We start from the raw sequence: 19957 nt of genomic DNA, 5'->3' as shown, positions 1-19957 counted from the left end.
GAATGATTCAATAGCCGTTTTCAGCGAAAACAAAATTGAGTAGTTTGAACTAATGGTTATTTAAGAATATTTAGGGGCTAACACTGAAGTCACCAAACCACACTTTTCATAATTCCACAGAGCTTCCACGAGTTTATTTCAAGAGTGATGTACAGAACTTTTTCTATAAAGGGGATCAGATGGTTACACGTACCTACTGCCAAGGCTACAATCAAGATCGCTGGGGTAAACTTCATCTTAAATGTATTTTAGTGTTGGTCCTGCATAAAGAATGGAATCGCAGCCCAATTTAAACACATCAAGCACATCACAAAGAGCTCCAATTATCCAATCTCACTTCACCGAAGCCTCAATATTCAAATAAAGGAGGTTGTGACTAGGACATTAGTTTAAGGAATCATTGTTTTATGGAGAATGTTTGTTTTCTTCTGGTGGTCTCAGCGAATATTATAAAGAGAATTGTCTGTATAATTGACAATATTAAAGACGGCTAATCTTCTTAACGCAAGTACCATAGTGTCCGCATCAAATATATGCGTATTGAAGATGGCATCACATTGTACGAACATTGAAATATATGGCGTATGGTATAGGCGGTCATTTGATTACATAAGCTTTCTCAACTTTTTGCCTATGGCGTTGTTATACTGAAGCATACTAACCCCATTCTTTGCACTTATGTACGTGAAATCTCTGGAAACAAAGTGGTTAAAGCAGCTTCAGGATCACATGCATGAAAATGTTCCTTTAATGGGTACAAAATCTACCACCAAACAGACTAAGGGCACGTAAATTATTTTTCCCGTTTGATTGTAACTGCAATAAGTTTCACCATGGGAATTGAAGTAAAAAAACTTACCTTAATTGAACAAAGTCGTCAATGTGGTCCTTACAGAGCAATAGTTTGGATAATGAAAGAAAGTTTGCAGTGAGCCTTTAAATACCTTTTTCGACAGAAAGTATGGGCAAACGTGCGACAGTATACCTACGTGTCAGCTGTGAAGGAAGTTGACGTTAACAGGCTGGTGTCTTGCTATCAGATAATTAAAGCAGTAAAGTGAAAGTTCAAACCAATAAAGGTGGCTTGAAGAGGATGTGACGAATGTGCCAAGCGAATACAATGGTTCTAACAATGGCTAGTAGCACATATTTGTTCCATGGGTAGAATTTTATCAAACTTACTTTCAAACACTTGGCTCTGTGTGTGTTATTTGACATGTGTCGTTCGCAAATATTTTATGACTGCACGTGTCCTGGAATAAATCACAGTTAGTGTTTCCGCAAAACCATGAAATGCTGCCTGGGAACGAAGCAATACAAAATACGCCATTTTATGCGACAAAAGAATTCACTGTGTGTTTTCGTAGGTTTAAATGACAAGCATTTCTGAGAGAACCAAAGACGCAATGAAGGTTTCTATCTTTCTATCTATCCATCTATCTATCTATCTATCTATCTATCTATCTACCTACCTACCTATTTATCTATCTATCTATCCGGTTAGTCTTGGTAGCATAGGGGTCTGTTTTATGACTTATTAATGCCAGTTATTAGCACAAGAGGGCATGAAGTTAGGAAGAATATGAAGTTTCGTAATATATAAACTAGATGAAAATGCTGTTGTTTATGTCATCAGATGCTTTCCTCCAGTTCGGCGCGGTAGATACACGTATACGATATAGGGCGTATTATGCGGGGATGCAGGACAGGAGATAAAACAGATTATAGCTACTCTGGAACAGTGACAAGAGGCAATGGTAAAACAAGAGCGTTGAGAAAATCAGGCGTCAGCATTGTTGATGTGACGAATCCTAGAACAAATATCAGGGTCTCAGTAGCAAACAAAGTTCTTCATTCTGCGTGGCAGCGATGTATTCCGTCACAATGCCACGTAGTTGTTGTGACTACTTTGCAAGAAATTTTGTAGATTACATGCCTTGTGGAAATAAGTTTTACGCAAAGATACTGGCGAGTGAATGTCGATGCTGCACTTTTTCTGCGGGGGAGGTGCTTTTAGTCAAGTGGTACGAGGTGGTTTCACGTGTTTTTGTTGGTGTAGCAGTTTTGTGCACGTTGTCGGTTTGTCTAAATAAAATCCTATGAAACTTTCCGGAACGTTTTTCGCCAGTGAATAGCAATGCGTGATTATTGCTTGCTAAATCATAAGAATAAAAACGTAGTGTTGACTAGACTGCTATAAAATCGGAGACAGCACTGAAGCGCTATTAGCGTTACCTCGGAGAATACACGTACACCATATGGGGCGTGGTAAGCCGTGATGTAGCACAGGAGATTGACAGTTTATATCGACTCAGGAGCATTGAGAAGCAACAGTTGAACACAAGAGGGTAAAGAAAAGCAGGTGTCGACTTTGTTTGTGTGACCACTGCCAAAACAAATACCTGGGTCTCTGTAGCAAATAACTTCATGCATTCTGCGCTGCAGCGACGTATTCCATCACAATGTCAGGCAGTTTTTGTAACTGCCTTGTAAAAAATTCAGTAGATTACGTGCCTTGTGGGAATAAGTTTTACAGAAAGATATTGACGAGGGAATGTCGATGCTCATTTTTTTTTGCGGGGGATTTGCTTAGACTCAAGCAGTACAAGGTGAGTTCACGCTTTTTTTCTAGGTGTAACAGTTCCGTGGACGTTGTAAGTTTATCAGGCGAATAAAGTGTACTCTACGATGCGATGATGGGAATATCCCACGAAACTTTCCAGAACTTGTTCCGCCAGGGAAGAGCAATGCGTGATTATCGCTTGCTGAATCAAAAGAATAAAAACGCAGTGTTGATTAAACTGCTAGAAAGAAGGAGACACCACTGGAATGGTAATTAGCGTTAACTCGGAGTATGTTCACAGGAGTAGTTTTGCAATGTTACTTGCCTGGTCACAAAGTACGACAGCCAGCACTGCTACCACAATTGGCGTTGAACCGACAGTACGCCTTCAAAACGTAATTTGTACAGCAAATGTTCTATGCCGGGGTCCGCAACGGCTCCACTGACGTATTTGCGTCACGGATATGACGCTGCAAAATATATACTAATAGGTTTTGAAAAAAAAACAAGAAGAGAAAATTCTGTAATGTGGTGTAGAACCAGCGACATCTTGGTTCGACGCTAGCGGCGCTAACCACAGTGCCACACAGCCAATGTTATCAAGGATGATAACAGCAAGCTATTCAAATGCATCGTACACCGTTTGGGTACTCGGAGCGTTGGAATTTATCAGCGCCTTTATTTTATCAGTAGCGAGATGGGCCGACGGGCTTGCGTTGACCACGCTGTCTTCCATTAACGTGGTCTCTCCTGTGCGCCGCGTTCATCAGACTTGTAATTAGGGAGTGGACGAATGTCACCGCTCTCGCTGTTGTGGCCTGGTTTACGAAAAGAGGGCGCTGCTCATGCATGACGCTGCTCATGCATGACCTCACCCAAAAGACATATCGGACCAAATACGAAGGGGTAGACACGGTATGCAGTGCGTGTGGAGAGGAAGAAGAAACTGCCGATGTAAATTCATCTTTGACTACCCCTCCGAGTCGGTCTCCTTCTCGTAACAGTATTAAGAAAAGCCCCGCCGAGGTGGTCCAGTGACTAAGGTACTCGGCTGCTGGCCCACAGGTCGCGGGATGGAATTCCGGCTGCGGCGGCTGAATTTTAGATGGAGGCGGAAACATTGTAGGCCCATGTGCTCAGATTTGGGTGCACGTTAAAGAAGCCCAGGTGGTCGAAATTTCCAGAGCCCTCCACTACGGCGTCTTTCATAACGATAAGGGGATTTTGGAACGCTAAACTTCACATATCAATCAATTATTCAAATTTCTAGTACGACTTTAGCTATATCTCGAGCAAGGTATATAAGTCTTGTGCGTTTAGAGCACATATGAAGAAATGCCACACTGAGGTGGTTTAGTGGCTAAGGTAATCGGAGGCTGACGCGCAGGTCGCACGATCGAATCCCCACTGCAACGGTTGCATTTCCGATGGAGGCAGAAATGCCGTAAATTCGCGTGCTCAGATTTAGGCGCACGTTAAAGAAACCCAGGTGGTAGAAATTTCCGCTGCCCGCCTCTACGGCGTCTCTCATAATCATATGGTGTTTTGGGATGCTAAACCCCACATATTAACATCAAGAAAAAGAAGTGAAAAATAAGAACAAAGCGACGAGTGTAGATCGAGAGCACGTTGTCAAAAATTTATTAACTTGCAATGTTTACTATATATTGTTCAACTACCTAATTAGGATGTAGAACCGAGAATGTCGCCTTTATAAGTCTGTTAATCATGGTGTGAAGATAAAAGATGACAATAAGGGTTATTTTGCGCTCCGGAGGCAAGAAGTTGATTTCGCAGTAGATGCTTCAAATGCTTAGTTACAGATATTTCTGCGAATACAAACGTAATCAGCAATCTGCCTTTCGTATCATATGTATTGTCGGCGAGGATGATCTTATACTTCGATACATTTCAGCTTCAACCTCTTACAGCGTATTGTGAAGGACTTCGACCTGCACATATTCAAGGTCAAATTATGGCGCGCGAAACGGAAATCCGGTGACTATTCACTCGATAACCACTATATTATAATTAAACCAGATTTAAGAGTGCTTTCTGCAGTCAGTTCGTGATATCTTAGAGAACGCATATATGAACACGGTCACATTTTTCATAAATGTTATTGCGTCGTTATAAAAAAGAAATATTAACTTTGAAGCTAAAAAAAGAATATGCTGTTTTGAACAAAACCGCATGCTCTCACCTGTATTGCACACGTTTCTTGTCATCCAGTGATGAATTCTCCGGATTGTTACAAACGAGTACAAAAGTGTAATAGAGGCGAGAGGCGGACTTTAAGGCTATAACTCTTAGCCTTGCAAAATTTGAGCCAGGCACTGCTTTCCAGGCTGCCACTGCCAGTCCCTGCAGAACATTGAGCCTCTTAGCCATTCAATGTGAGATACTGAAACGAAACTTTAGTGCATAAATATTTAACCACGTCGAACGTAAAATAGAGCAACCAATACAGAGACTACGCTGGCGTTGTCTATTGGAAGAACGTTGCAAAGATGAAAGCTGTTATTCTCTAATAGGCGAGCTTATGACAACAAGCTGTAAGTGAAATACTTCAAAGATGCGGAAAATGATTGTGAATGTAGCGGTAAGTCACCAATCAGTTGCCGAATTTCTTAAGCCACAAACAATTCATACTCCTTACAATTAGCATGGTACTGAGTTACGTGTATATATCGCCTTTAATATAAAGTGTAGAGCAAAGACTGTTGGAAGCTTGAAAATACTGTAATTTCTACTCGGCTTTCTTTCATCTGACGAGAATTTATAAAGCAGCTGCAAACTTGCAAACCAAACCTCAAGCAGAAATTACGTACGAAATTAGCACCCACTTGAGAAGTGCAGACTAACAGGTGTCACATCTCGGCACTTAAAACGCTCTGTTCAAAAAGAAAGAAAGAAGCATGCAATGAGCGTAGACATATACACAAGACACGTGTGAACAACTGTCACATTTCTCACTTCGTCATGTGTGAGTGGCGCCCTCCTTTCGTGAACCAGGCCACTACAGGGAGAGCGGTGACCTTCGTTTACTCGCAAATCACGAGTCTGATGAACGTGGGGCACAGGAGAGACCACGCTCAGGGGAGGAGAAAACCTATAGAGCGCGGGCAATGCAAGCCCGTCCGGCCTTATTGTTATTGATAAAGAAAACACAATATGGTTCCCACACTCCGAGTACCCAAACGGTGTGTGGTGTATATGAATAGCTTACCGTTATCATACTTGACAACGTTGGCTCTGTGGCATTGTGGTTAGCACCACTAGCATCGAACCAAGATGTTGCTGAATATACGCCACGTTACAGAATCTTCCCTTCTCGTTTTTAAAGACGAAAGTCTTGCTTGGGGATCTTCCACGTAAACATTTTGGTCTGTCTGTCTGTCTATGTGTCTGTCTGTCTGTCTGTCTGTCTGTCTGTCTGTCTGTCTGTCTGTCTGTCTGTCTGTCTGTCTGTCTGTCTGTCTGTCTGTCTGTGCATTTGTCTGTTTGTCCACTCCGAACGACACCGAGTACTTGAAACAACTGACCCTATCCGCAGTGCCCACCAACGTTGCACAAAATTTAGCGTTCATACTTTTGAAATTGTCAATTAATAAGCAATTATTGCGCATGTCTGGGGTACCATAACAAGACGTATATGTTCTGCATGAGCGTTTTTAAAAGAAAAAGCAAATATAAGTAATTTTAAGGACCATAGCGCTTATCACGCTGCGCTGACCATGCAACGCTCACGAAAAGGCGAGTGTTTCCACCGCTTTGCTAAGACGAGACGGTGGTGGCACCTACCCGTCACCTTGCATTCCACACCTTATCACCTCTGAGAAGGGCGCGCACACCCGTCTCGGAGCCACGCGCTTCTTTTACCAAGAAAACGGCCAGATGGCGCTCATGTCTCACGTGTGAGGTAACTTGATGCGCTTGCTGCCTACACTCTAACGAAGCGCCTCCAGAGTACCGCTCACCGATAGCGCAGAACATCAAAAAAGGCTTTGTTCACTCTCTCCACACGGAAGACTATCGTCTTGCGACAACATTTGCAGTATAACATGCATATACGGGGCCAATGTTTTTGTAACCTGTTAGTATATATTTTTCTACGTTGTATTCGTGACGAATATACGTCAGCAGAGCTGTGGCGCACCTCGACATAAAACGATTTGCGGTAAAAATTACGTTCTACAGGCGTACTTTCAGTACAGCGCCATTTGTGGTAGCCGTGGTGGCTGTCGTACTTTGTAATCAAGCAAGTAACATCGCACAACTACTCCTATGAACATACTCCGAGTTAACGAAAATTACGCTTCAGTGCTGTCTCCGCTTTTATAGCAGTCTAATCAACGCTATGTTTTCATTCTTCTGATTCAGCGAGTGATAATAACGCGTTGCTCTTCCCCGGCGGAACAAGAAGCAAAGTTTCGTGGGATATTCCCATCACCGCACTGTAGAGTGTGCTTTGTTTACCTGATAAACTTACAACGTGCACAGAGCTGCTATATCAACAAAAACACGCGAAACCACCCCATACCACTTGACTTAAACCACCTCCCTCGCAAAAAAAGTTCATCATCGACATTCACTCGTCAATATCTTTCCGTAAAACATATTCCAGCAAGGCATGTAATCTACTGATTTTTTTTTTACAAAGCAGTCACAAAAACTGCGTGACATTGTGATGGAATACATCGCTGCCACGCAGAATGCATAACTTTGTTTGCTACTGAGACCCTCGTTGTTTTCTGATATTCGTCACATCAACAATACCGAATATGCTTTTCTTAACCCTTCTGTGTTACAACTGTCACTTCTCAGTGCTCCTGAGTAGATATAATCTGTTAATCTTCTGTGCTGCATTCCGCTTACCACGCCCCTTATGGTGTACGTGTATCTGCCACGCAAAACTGGAGGAAAACTTCTCATGACATAAACAAAATTTTTCATTCAATTTATATAATTACAAAACTTCATATTCTTCATACCTTCACGCCCTCTTGTGCTAATATCTGTCAATAACAAGTCATGAAAGAGACCCCTACGCTACCCAGACTAACCGGATAGATAGATAGATAGATAGATAGATAGATAGATAGATAGATAGATAGATAGATAGATAGATAGATAGATAGATAGATAGATAGATAGATAGATAGATAGATAGATAGATAGATAGATAGATAGATAGATAGATAGATAGATAGATAGATAGATAGATAGATAGATAGATAGATAGATAGATAGATAGATAGATAGATAGATAGATAGATAGATAGATAGATAGATAGATAGATAGATAGATAGAAACCTCCATTGCGTCTTTCGTTCTCCTAGAAATACTTGGCGTTTAAAACTAAGAAAACACGCAGAGAATTCACTTGTCACATAAAAAGGCGTATTTGGTATTGCTTCATTCCCAGCTACATTTCATGGTTGTACGCAAATACTATGATTTATTCCAGGACACGTGCAGTCATAAAATCTTTTTGAACAACGCATGTCAAATAACACACGAAGCCAAGTTTCTGAAACAGAGGTTGATAAATTTCTACCCAGCAAAAGAAATATGTGGTACTAGTCATTCTCTAAAACGGTTGTACCCACCTGAAACATTCGTCACATTCTCTTCAAGCCACCTTTATTGGCTATATTTTCACTGTACTGCTTCAATTATCTGATAGCAAGACACCGGCAGTTAACGTCAACATCTCTTGACAGCTGACATGTAGGTATACTCTCACACATGTGTCCATACTTTCTGTTGAATGAGATATATAAAGGCTCACTGTACACCTAATTTGATCATCCTAACTGTTGCTCTGTGAGGACGACATTGACGAGTTTGTTCAATTAAGGTAAGTTTTTTGACTTCCATTCCCTTGGTGAAACTTACAGCAGTTAAAATCATACGGGAAAAATCATTTGCGTCCCCTTAGTCTGTTTGGCGATATATTCTGTACCGAATAAAGCAATATTTTCATGTATGTGATCCTGAAGCTGCTTTATCCAATGTTTTCAGAGATTTCAGGTAGATAACGGTGAAGAATCAGGTTAGTATGATTTACATTTAACGAACCCGAAGGCACAAATTGATAAAGTTCAGGAAATAAATAACCGCCTATATCATGCACTATGTGCTTCAGTAATCATACAATAAAATTCCACCTTCAATACGCTTATATTCGTTGCGGACGCTCTGATACTTCGGATAAACAGATTAGCCATGTTCAATATTATCAGTTATACAGACTATTCTTTTTGTAGTATTCGTCGGGACTAGCCAAAAAAAACAAGTATTGTCCATACAACATGATTCTTTAAACTAAAGTCCTAGTCACAACCTGCTTCGTCTGCATGCTAGTCATTTTGAATATTGAGGCTTCCGAGAAGTGAGATGGGAGGATATACACTCTTTGTGATGTGCTTGATGCATCTACTTAGGCCTGCGCTTCTCTTTCTTTATGCAGAACCAACGCTGCAATACTTTCAAAATGAAGTTTTCCTTGGCAATCTTGATTGTAGCCTTGGCAGCAGGTACGAGTAACCATCATCGCCTTTATGAAAAAAGTGCTGGACATCGCGCTTCAATATGAGCATGTGGAATCTTTGTAGAATGATGAATATAGTGGTTTTTCGAAACATTCCTAAATAACCATTAGTTCAAATGACTCAATTATATTTTCACTGAAAACGGCTACATGAAATCGTACTGCGAGGATTTTATTATATACCGGAATACCAAGAAACATTCAGGGTGAAGAAAGCACAGACAAGTATTTTTCCTGCTAACATGTTAGCGTTTGTCACAATGACTGTAAGGTTGTCTTTACCATGAGAAATATTCCTGGATTGTCTTACAAAGAAGTGGCCCTGTTGATTAGTTGGCCACAAGAAGACAACCGTTAGAGTTGGCAGGAAGGTGGTGTGACATATGTGTCTTATTTTAATTGCCTAATAGAAAATACTTGTTATCAAGTTTGATTCAGCAATTGCATAGGGCTTTGGATAGTTAAGGGGGGGTAGTTTCACTGATGGTTGCCACAACTTTTTTTCATCATCAAAGTCACTTGAATTATGCACTTTGTTGTCGCTTTACCAACGTTAATGTTTCATCTGGGGTACCTGCAGCACTCCTGGCGGCCGTCATTGCTGCCGAAGAGATAACTGTTGGAAGTGGAGGAGGTGGTGAACATACAATCTTTTTTTTTTCTGCTCATCACGAGTGGAGTGTTATGATTATTGAATGCCTGGTACTTATAGCGAGCACTCCTTATTTGACTTCTATAAACGACCTTCCCTAATGACACAGTGTTTAGTGCTTATAAATAAATTGTTTTACTTTTGATGAGTTGTAAACCTACCTTCGAATTACCAACAGGTTCTTAGAATACATACGGGTATTATTATGAATTATTTTTTCTAATTATTCTCGTCAGCCAAAGTGCCCCAGCGCCACTATGGCTAGTTCGCAAACTGTGTACAATGTTTTTAAATAGACTGTTGAATAGTTTTACGTTCGAGATGTGTCAACCTGCTTATCAGACCACTGCATCATTATTTACTCCTGAATAACCTAAAATGAGTAACATTCATCACCTTGCCTACAATTTTAGTAGTTGCAGTACGTTAGGTCTGAATGATCATTTTATTGCACTGTAATTAAAGCCCTCGAAAACTCTGTGCACATTTTTTTAGGAACTGGCAGTGGATGCCCGGACACCTCAGCGTGCACCAAAAGCTGGGCAAGAAACAGGGCTACAGCGTTGGAATCTGCCTTGAGCCTCTGCTTACCGTTTGTGCGTGCTTGTAATATTGAGCCAATTCGATCATTAAGTGGCAATAAAGTTTACCACATTTACCATACGCTGAGGTCTTGCTAAATGCTCGTCATTTTTTCGTTCAGCACTCTAGTAGGTATTTGCACAATTTATCTACCCTTGTCACCTGCTGAGGTTTTTCAGGGGTGGCTAAGTTTATTGAAACCAACTAAATTACTTGCTCTGGGCATTTCGACCAGTGTGCAGAGTTACACGAGAGGGTTTGCAGCCGCAGGGTTTCTCCTGATCAACGTCACTCCTTAACTATACGAGAGGCCGCCCAGTTTGTTTTCACTGACTCCTAGCCTGTGCTCGTACCGTTTATGACGACTTGCAAGGTCCTCAACAACGACAAGCCTTTCACCTGCGTGGTGTGTAATGGCTTTCCTGGTAATGCCCTCGTTTTGTGGGGTTGTTCGATTGGTATTGCATTGTTCGACATGAGCTTCGGACACATACTTACCAGCGATAGAGCTGTTGTCCTAGAGGGCTAACTAGCGGACCATGACCTATCATTCTTATCTTGATGGTACTATTCTAACATCTTAATCTTCTTGGCCAGGTGATGGCTAGTCCTTCCGTCTTTAAGAGGACAATGATTGGGGTTTGTTCTATTTTAGTGTAACTAGATACAAAGTTCTAATGGCTTATTTAGAAAAATTCTGACACTGTCATTAGTTTTCTTCAAATAGAACTTGAGGTAACAGTATCGTGTTGAGAGACGGAGCTCAGAAAACACTTGATGTTTGGCACAGTGGCATTGAAATGACTGTGTTTTGTAGAATAAAACATCGAATACGCTATTTTATCCATCAAACAGACACCTTATGATACGCACCTTGCGAGATATATTGCAATACTGGTGCACAACATCCAAATACTATTCAAGATAGTATCAAAGGTTCATGAGCGCCGGATACTGCTCAGCATACACTGGGGCCCAGAATTGTCAGCGCTTCGAATCTCCTTGTGAAAGTAACTCTATTTGAATTCACAAAACAGCAAGAAGCGCACATTCTGTGCAATGAAATTTATACATATGATCCAGTGGCCGCTAAAAAAGCATGAAGAGTATTGTGCGGGACAGACCTTTTTCTACATGTTTAGATGATCTGGCTTCGCCAAAAAGAGCCTTTTAGCAGAGCACTGCGCATGCCGTACCACTTCAGGTCGAATATTTTTCATTTTTATTGGACTGTGCTGACAAGACTGCACGAGAGTCACGAGTATCCTGCAGTTTAGGATGTTGATAACGTAACCCGCAAAAGTTACAATGGGTGAAAATTCTTACAACTTTTATAAAAGACGACCCATTCCTTTATCGATCATCAGCGATGACCGATGGTTGCGCACACCGTCATTGATGTACCACACATAATAGTTTTACCCTGAGTTCTTTTGTTTGCTTGAAAAAGTTAGGACAATGTCTTGTAGCTACTATCGAGAGTCCAGCCTTCTTTGCAGTCATAACAATAGACATCTGGTAGAAAAAAGAGAATTCTGGTAGAAAAGCCGCTTTTTACATGTGGTTAGAAGTCCCCGTGTAAATCCGTTACATCTGCAAAGTCATGACGAAGAAGACGCTAAGGAACATCAAGCATTCTAGCTACAGGGAACAATATACCTACTTCCGAAATACGGAATAATGCCTGACCACGCAAAGATATCAAGACAAGGACAGACCAGCAAAGCGATGGCCACTGTGCCTCCTACAGATGTCGCTTTCGTTCAGGGAGCCATAGACTTTACGCACACCACCAAGTTAACATGTGGAAGCCTGGTTCAAGAAATACGACTGGTTAGCCCTAAGCCAAATCCAGGACTACAATGGGAAGCTTCACTGCGTATGTTTTGCTCTTTATTGTGCCGTCAGGACCTCTTTCTGAACACAGAAACCACTCCCACAAGTTAGGATCTCTTTTCGCACAGCACTACTAGCTTAGTTCGTATAGATTGCAGAAAGCCTTCTGAGATATGTGGACAACTGTAGAACTGGAAGTTAGGGACGTTCACCAATGAAGTGGCCTATGCTAAGCCAGCTATACTTCGGGAAAAGATTATTCCACGCTGATGAATAAACTTAAGCACCAACGTGTTCAGGAACATGCGCCGCGCCTTACCAGGATTGTCAATGAACTTGGTGCAGTGGTCCCGGCCATAAATATTGACTGATAATTACGACGCTGCCTAATACAAGTTTTGAACGCAGTCTCTATTTGGGGCAGCACCAAATGTGTTGAAAGTGTCTGCTTTCCGCAATATATTGACTACGCCTTTAATCATTGTCTTTGTACTGTAGAACAGCACCGATTGTGTCATTACAAATCTCTCTCAGAAAAAGTGATGTATGGACTAAGCATCTGAAAACGATTTTGGTTTGTTGAAAGCGGATGAAACCTAAGACAATGAAGAAATTTAGCTCAGCACCTTGCAGTTTGGTGGTAATATAAAAGACACAATTCTTGCACAATGAGGAAGGCTTGCTTACTGTTAGTTTACTCTTTTTCTGCGGTATCATACAGGGCTTAACGTCAACCCTTGGTGGACAAGACACCTGTACAGGGCTGATGCTCACCCAGCTATACTTGAGGAACAGATGATTCCACATTTATGCATACACTGAAGCACCACAGTGTTCAGGAAGCTGCGCAGCATTCAACTAATAGGTTTTGAACACTAGCGTCCCTTCTTGGCACAATACTCTGTAGTAGGACTGAAAGGTGAAGGAGAGGGAACTTATTCTTCGTTGCGTAGAAAAAAAAGTCGCTCTGGACGTTAAGTCTTCTGCAGCGACTGCAGGAGCGAGACGGTCCGTGTTGTGATACGAGATGAACTGCGTAGACTGTTTTCTGAATAGCATCACGTGCAAGCTGACATTGACATTGTCCGCGTGGTAGTTCGCGCTACTCATGACTTGGCCGAACCACGTCATCATCAGCTTGAGACAATGACATACACCGGTGCATTCTCTTTTATATGTGAACAGTAGAAAGTTTCTGCGTTAGACCGAGGTGACTAGCGTTCGCTCTAGTATCAGCTCGAAAACTTGTGTCATGTGCGGAATCTGGTCAGAATAGTCTAATAGAATCAAGCTTGCAACTTTTAACTTCCAGAAGGTCCCCATGCACTGCGGCGCGGGACGCGTCATACATCGAGCGCAGGATATGTAGGTTGGCGTAACAGAGGCAAAACGGCTCATAGCATACCAGCTTTAGTGCGGAGAACTCTTTATCGTCTTGTTCTTCGAGTGCCTTAATAATGATATTGTCACGGATGGGTGACAGCAGCCAAAAGACAGAAGACTGGAAAGCTTGTATACATGAACGGGAACACGTTTATTTGGCAAACTTGCGCCACTAAGAGAAACTGTACACCTCTGCGTCGGGGGCAGCCAACAAGTGCTGGGCGGCCATTGGAGGTCGGGAAAAAAAAGACATGGTCGACCATTCCAGATACGCCCACCAATGCGTTTGCATACGCTTGACAGTTGTCATGCCGGTTAAATTGCTCCACGTTGCGTATCAAAAAGAGATAAGGCTGTGGGCTGACATGCACCGATTGAGATGAAAATGCTTGTTGGTGATATTAGGTGCGGATATGCGCTCTCGTATTATGTCTTCTCATGGCTTAATGCTCACAATACCTTCTAATAAAACAAAAAAGACAGAAGTAAGCGAGCAATACAGACGAGAGAAAAAGAAACAAAAAAACAAACCAGGAACTAAGAAGGTGTCCCAGCTCCGCACTTCTTCAAACTCGGGCCAATTAGTGCAAGTGTTGTTTTTTTTTTGTGAGTGAAGTTGGATCATGCGAAAATCAAGAAACAAGTTTACGTGATAACAAATTATATTTGCGATATCGGGATCCGTTGATACGCTTACGGTAAATCGGATACCCAGATTATGCCTATTCTTCTATGATTGATTAATATGTGGGGTTTAACGTCCCTAAACTACCATATGATTATGAGAGACGCCATAGTGGAGGGCTCTGGAAATTTTGACCACCTAGGGTTCTTCAACGCACACCCAAATCTGAGCACACGGGCCTACAACGTTTTCGCCTCCAATTAAATGCAGCCGCCGAAGCAGAGATTCGATCCCGTGACCTGCGAGTCAGCAGCCGAGACCCTTAGCCGCTAGACCACCACAACGGGGCTGCCTGTTCTCCTATGCTCCAGGGCATTTTCCGTTGCTTTGCACGTGTAAGCAACACCTCCAGAAGGCTTGTTGGCGAGGAAAGGAAGCTCTGTATTTTGAAACTCTTTTGTAAAAGGGGCCTTTGATCAAAGGAGTTTCCCGCAGCTGTATGGTTCTGTGGTGGAGTACTAAACGTTCGAAGCCTATTTTTAAATGCTGCTCAATCCTCCTTGTGGGCGATGAATCGCTTTATTTTCTCTTTATATAGAGGGATTCATTCACATTTAGAAGGAAGCCATAAGTATGAGTCGGCAGCATATAATTATAACACCCTGAAAATTCTCAAAACATACTACGCAAGAAAAATGCCACAGACACAAAATTTCTAACGTGGTAAAAAAACCATGATAAAAAAACAGTTCATGTCGTGAAATACCATATCACAAGTATGTATGCGTACAGCCATGATGCAAAAAGAAGCTAAATAACTGTGCCAATGTCACGGTGCTGTGAAGAACTTTGATGTAGGCGAATATTTACGTATACAAATCAGTCGCTGTGGTGGTTCCTTAGGAGCTTTCACTGAAAAAGTAATAAAAAATAAAATCTATAAGGTTGAAGGATTACATTGTTTTTAAAAACTGGAGCTATTACCAAGGCTTAGAAAAAAGTGAATTTCATTCCACTGCCTCAATGTGACGTGTATGCTATATGAGTTTCTCAGGTGATATAGCGTTCTGACAGGTACAGATAATTTTTCTGTTGATTTAGTATCACTACAACCACAACAACACTAAAATTATGTATGCTTAACTCGCCGTCAGTATACGAAAAAAATAACACCGAGCCACGTATATCGGACATCAAGTTCCATTGGTTGCAAATTTATATATGGTGAGTTTACAGTGACGTTTCGACCAAGCCTTAGCTTTAAATTACTTCTATTATTTGTTACCCTGTTATCCCGTGTAATCATTCCTAAAGCACCCAGACACCAAACAATAGAATTACAATGTTTAAAACTGCAAAACCAAGTATTTCCGCTAGCTATGCAAAGCTACGTGTATCACTTGAATGGTCATCGCTAACTATTCAACATTTTTAACATCGTACATAAAACATTTGCCTACTTCCGCTTCGCAACGCCAAAATTAGTTCCACAGATGTCTGCAAGGACATGTACATTGAACCTCACTTCATGGTCGTCGACTTCAAGCTCCCTCACGCAGCATTGATATAGTGAAAAAACGAATACAAATGCATTACGTGCCATTTCGCTATTGGAGAGAACATGCACATTAACTAACAGCATTATGTGACAATTCTGTAACTGCACTGGGAGCTCTGACAAACACTGGGCCTTGCTGTCCTAAACTTACGATACGAAGAATGTCTATTTTTCCGGGTGAGTTGTTAGAGTGTTAGCGAAAACTCACTTTTCAAGTAATAAGTTAGATATGTTAGAAACATATAACATAAAAATATGACAGCTGCAGCTATGACACGTAATACATAAGACAAAAGCAAATATGTGGTCGCGGCTGGTGTCGTCTTTTTCAACTTTCGACGTCTTGCTTTCCGCTTCGCTGAGAATTGGTGAAGATGTTGACAAATAGCTATGCCCTGTGTTTCAGCCTCTGTATTATTCAGATAGCGTAGAGATCTCGTGTCACTGAAATATCGGCGTCAGCTTCAGCGTCGGTCGTCGTGAACGAAAAATGATCAATTCATTCAACACGAAAAATCAAGAGAAAAGGAAAGAAAATAAACAATCAATCATCCTGGGTCCGAATGGGGACCAAACCAGGGTTGTTTTGGTGCGAGCGGGGACCGAACCCGGGGCGTTTGCCTGGCAAGCGGAAGTTTTAGCAACCGGGTGCGCGTCTGTTTGAGAATACAGTGAAAAGAACTTCCACTGCTTAGAAAAATTGTGAAAGCCGCTTTCACGCTTCACAAACGCACGCGTTCTGTATACATACTTCACAATGATACGTAGAATATTGCAGTAATAATGCCTTGTACAAGCACTCATTGCCAGCGTGCGGCAAAACACATCAATATCAACATGCTATCGTGATATTGAAACACGTCACCCACTACAAAAAAAGACACACATTCTACTGCGCCTATTTCGTTAAGACCACTTATAGACTTAACGCTTAGTGCTTAGCGCTGCTCAGTACATAGCAACTTCGAAGACGTTTCATGCACTAAGTGTTTGATGTACCTTTTAGGAACAGGTTATCGCTGTCGCGTTCAACTCCTAAAGGCAAAGCTTCATGGTCCCAAAGCTTTATAGAAAACCTGAGAACCCTTTTTCCATGTCTTAGTAAGTTCTGTCAGAATTGGCAGAAAACTTTTTTCGTGTCTTTGCAGGACACCAGTATAGAAAAGCTTAACATTTGCACGGCTAAAAAATCGGTCCCTGTCGGAGGAACCACTGAATATCATCTTTATAAATGAGCGTATGCCAAAGAAATAAGGTGTAGAACGCAAGGCGATTGGGTAGGTGCCACCACAGTGTCGTCTTAGCAAAGCGTTGGAAACACTGGCCTTTTCGTGCAAGCATTGCATTGTCAGCGCAGCATTCCTTATTTATGCCTTTTATAGTGAAATATACGCATAAATAATATTGACGTGTGTTTACGGTGCCTCGGATATGCGCGATAATTGGTTTCTAATTGACAATCGCCCAAGTATGAACGCTGAACCTTGAGCAAACTTGGTGAGCGGTGCGGATGGGGTCGGCCCACGGTCATTTGGGATATATCCTGGTGGCATTTAGAGTGTCTGGTACCGTTAATGATAACCAAACAGAGACATGAGTATACGTACGTAGATAGATAGATAGATAGATAGATAGATAGATAGATAGATAGATAGATAGATAGATAGATAGATAGATAGATAGATAGATAGATAGATAGATAGATAGATAGATAGATAGATAGATAGATAGATAGATAGATAGATAGATAGATAGATAGATATATAGATAGATAGATAGATAGATAGATAGATAGATAGATAGATAGATAGATAGATAGATAGATAGATAGATAGATAGATAGATAGATAGATAGATAGATAGATAGATAGATAGATAGATAGATAGATAGATAGATAGATAGATAAAAACCTTCATTGCGTCTTTAGTTCTCTTCTGAGAAAAGTGAATTCACTTTTCGCATAAGAAGGTGTATTTGGTATTGTTTCGTTCCCAAGCAACCTTTCATGATTGTACGGAGATACTAGCTATGATTTATTCCAGGACACGTGCAGTCATAAAATCTTTTCGAACAAAATAACACACACAGAGCCAAGTTTCTGAAAATAAGGTCGATAAAACTCTACCCATGGAACAAATATGTGCTACTAGTCATTTTCAGAAATGTTGTGCCCGCTTGGCACATTCGTCACATCCTTTTCAAGCCACCTTTATTGGTTTGAACTTTCACTGTACTGCTTTAATTATCTGATAGCAAGACACCGGCCTGTTAACGTCAACTTCCTTCACAGCTGACACGTAGGTATACTCTCGCACGTGGTGTGTCGATACTTCCTGTCGAATGAGGTATTTAAAGGCTCACTGTAAATTTGCTTTCATAATCTAAACTGTTGCTCTGTAAGGACCGCATTGACGACTTTGTTCAATCAAGGTGAGTTTTTCTACTTTCATTTCCATGTTGAAACTTACGACAGTTGAAATCAATCGGGAAAAATCATTTGCGTCGCCTTAGTATGTTTGGCAATATATGTTGTACCGAATAAAGCAACGTTTTCATGTTTGTGATCCTGAAGCTGCTTTTACCACTATGTTTTCAGAGATTGCACGTAGATAACGGTGAATAATCGGGTTATTATGCTTTATATAAACGAATCCGAAGGCACAAATTGATAAAGTTCAGGTAATGAAATAACCGCCCATAGCATGCGCTATGTACTTCCATGTTCGTACAATGGAATGCCACCTTCAACACGCCTATATTTATTGCGGACGCTATGATACTTCAGATAAACAGATTAGCCGTGTTCAATATGATCAGTTTTACAGACAACTTTCTTTGTAATATTCGGTGAGACCACCCAAAGAAAACAAGCATTGTCCATACAACATGTTTTTTTAAGGTAAAGGCCTAGTCACAATCTGCTTTGTCAGCATGCTAGTCATTTTGAAAATTGAAGCTTCCGTGAAGTGAGATTGGATGATATGAACTCTTTGTGATGTGCTTGATGTGTCTGAAGAGGCCTGCGCTTCTCTTTCTATATGCAGGACCAACGCTACAGTATCTTCAAGATGAAGTTTACCTCGGCAATCTTGATTGTAGCCTTGGCAGCAGGTACGAGTAACCATCATCGCCCTTACGGAAAAAGTGCTGCACATCGCGCTTCAACTTAAGCACGTGGAAGCTCTGTAGAATGGTGAAGATTTTGGTTTTGTGAATTCAGTGGTAGTCCGAAAATATTCCTAAATAACCATTTGTTCAAACGAATCAAATAGATTTTCACTGAAAACGGCTACAAGGAATCATACTGTGAAGTCTCTACTATATTTTGTAATACCAAGAAACATTCAGGGCGAAGAAAGCACAGACAAGTATTATTCCTTGCTATCGTGTAAGCCTTTGTTACAAGTCTGTAAGGTTGTCTTAAACATAATATATAATCCTAGATTTTCTTATGAAGAAGTGGCCCTGTTGATTAGTTGGCCACGAGAAGACAACTTTTAGGGTTGGCAGGAAGGTGGTGTGACATATCTGTTTCAATGTAATTGCCTAATAGAAAATACGTGTTATCAAATTTGATTAAGCAATTGCGTAGGGCTTTTGATAGTTAAATGGGGTGATTTCACTGATGGTTGGCACAAATTCTTTTTTTCATCACCAAAGTCACTTGAAATATGCACTTTGTTGTCGCTGTAATACCTTTCATGTTTCCTCTGGGGTACCTGCAGCACTCCTGGCGGCCGTAATTGCTGCCGAAGAGATAACTGTTGGAAGTGGAGGAGGTGGTGAGCATAAAATCTTTTTTGTTTTTGCTAGTCACGAGTAAAGTGTTTTGAATAGTTGATTCCTGGTACTAAGAGAGAGCACTCCTCATTTGACCTTTTTAAACCTCCTTCCGTTTTGACACAGGATTTAGTGCTTATAAATAAAAAGTTTTGCCTTTGATGAGGTATGAATCTGCTTTCGAATCACCAATAGCTTCTTAGCATACATATGAGTATTAATATGAATAATTTTTTGCGACTATTCTCGTCAGCCAAAGTGCCACAGTGCCCCTATGGCTAGTTCGCAAACTGTGTACCCTGTTTTTAAAGTGACTGTTGAATAGTTATAAAATCTAGATATTTCTACATGTTTCTCAGACCACTGCATCATTTATTTACATTTGAGGAGCTTAGAAACAGTAACTTTTCTTGTCTTACT

At 41.1% G+C, this 19957-nt stretch overlaps 1 long non-coding RNA gene across 1 annotated transcript; it reads left to right on the top strand.

The window, feature by feature from the left end:
* The first annotated feature begins 18144 nt into the window (after positions 1–18144).
* On the top strand, positions 18145–19540 carry LOC119183237 (uncharacterized). The gene is made up of 3 exons (XR_005111364.2): positions 18145–18187; positions 18802–18868; positions 19483–19540. It is a non-coding gene; the product is annotated as an uncharacterized LOC119183237 (long non-coding RNA).
* Positions 19541–19957: the final 417 nt, after the last annotated feature.

Source organism: Rhipicephalus microplus, chromosome 8 (genome assembly GCF_043290135.1).
Source record: "Rhipicephalus microplus isolate Deutch F79 chromosome 8, USDA_Rmic, whole genome shotgun sequence".
NCBI classification, from domain to species: Eukaryota; Metazoa; Arthropoda; class Arachnida; order Ixodida; family Ixodidae; genus Rhipicephalus; species Rhipicephalus microplus.
This window is presented reverse-complemented; position numbering and strand designations above follow the sequence as displayed.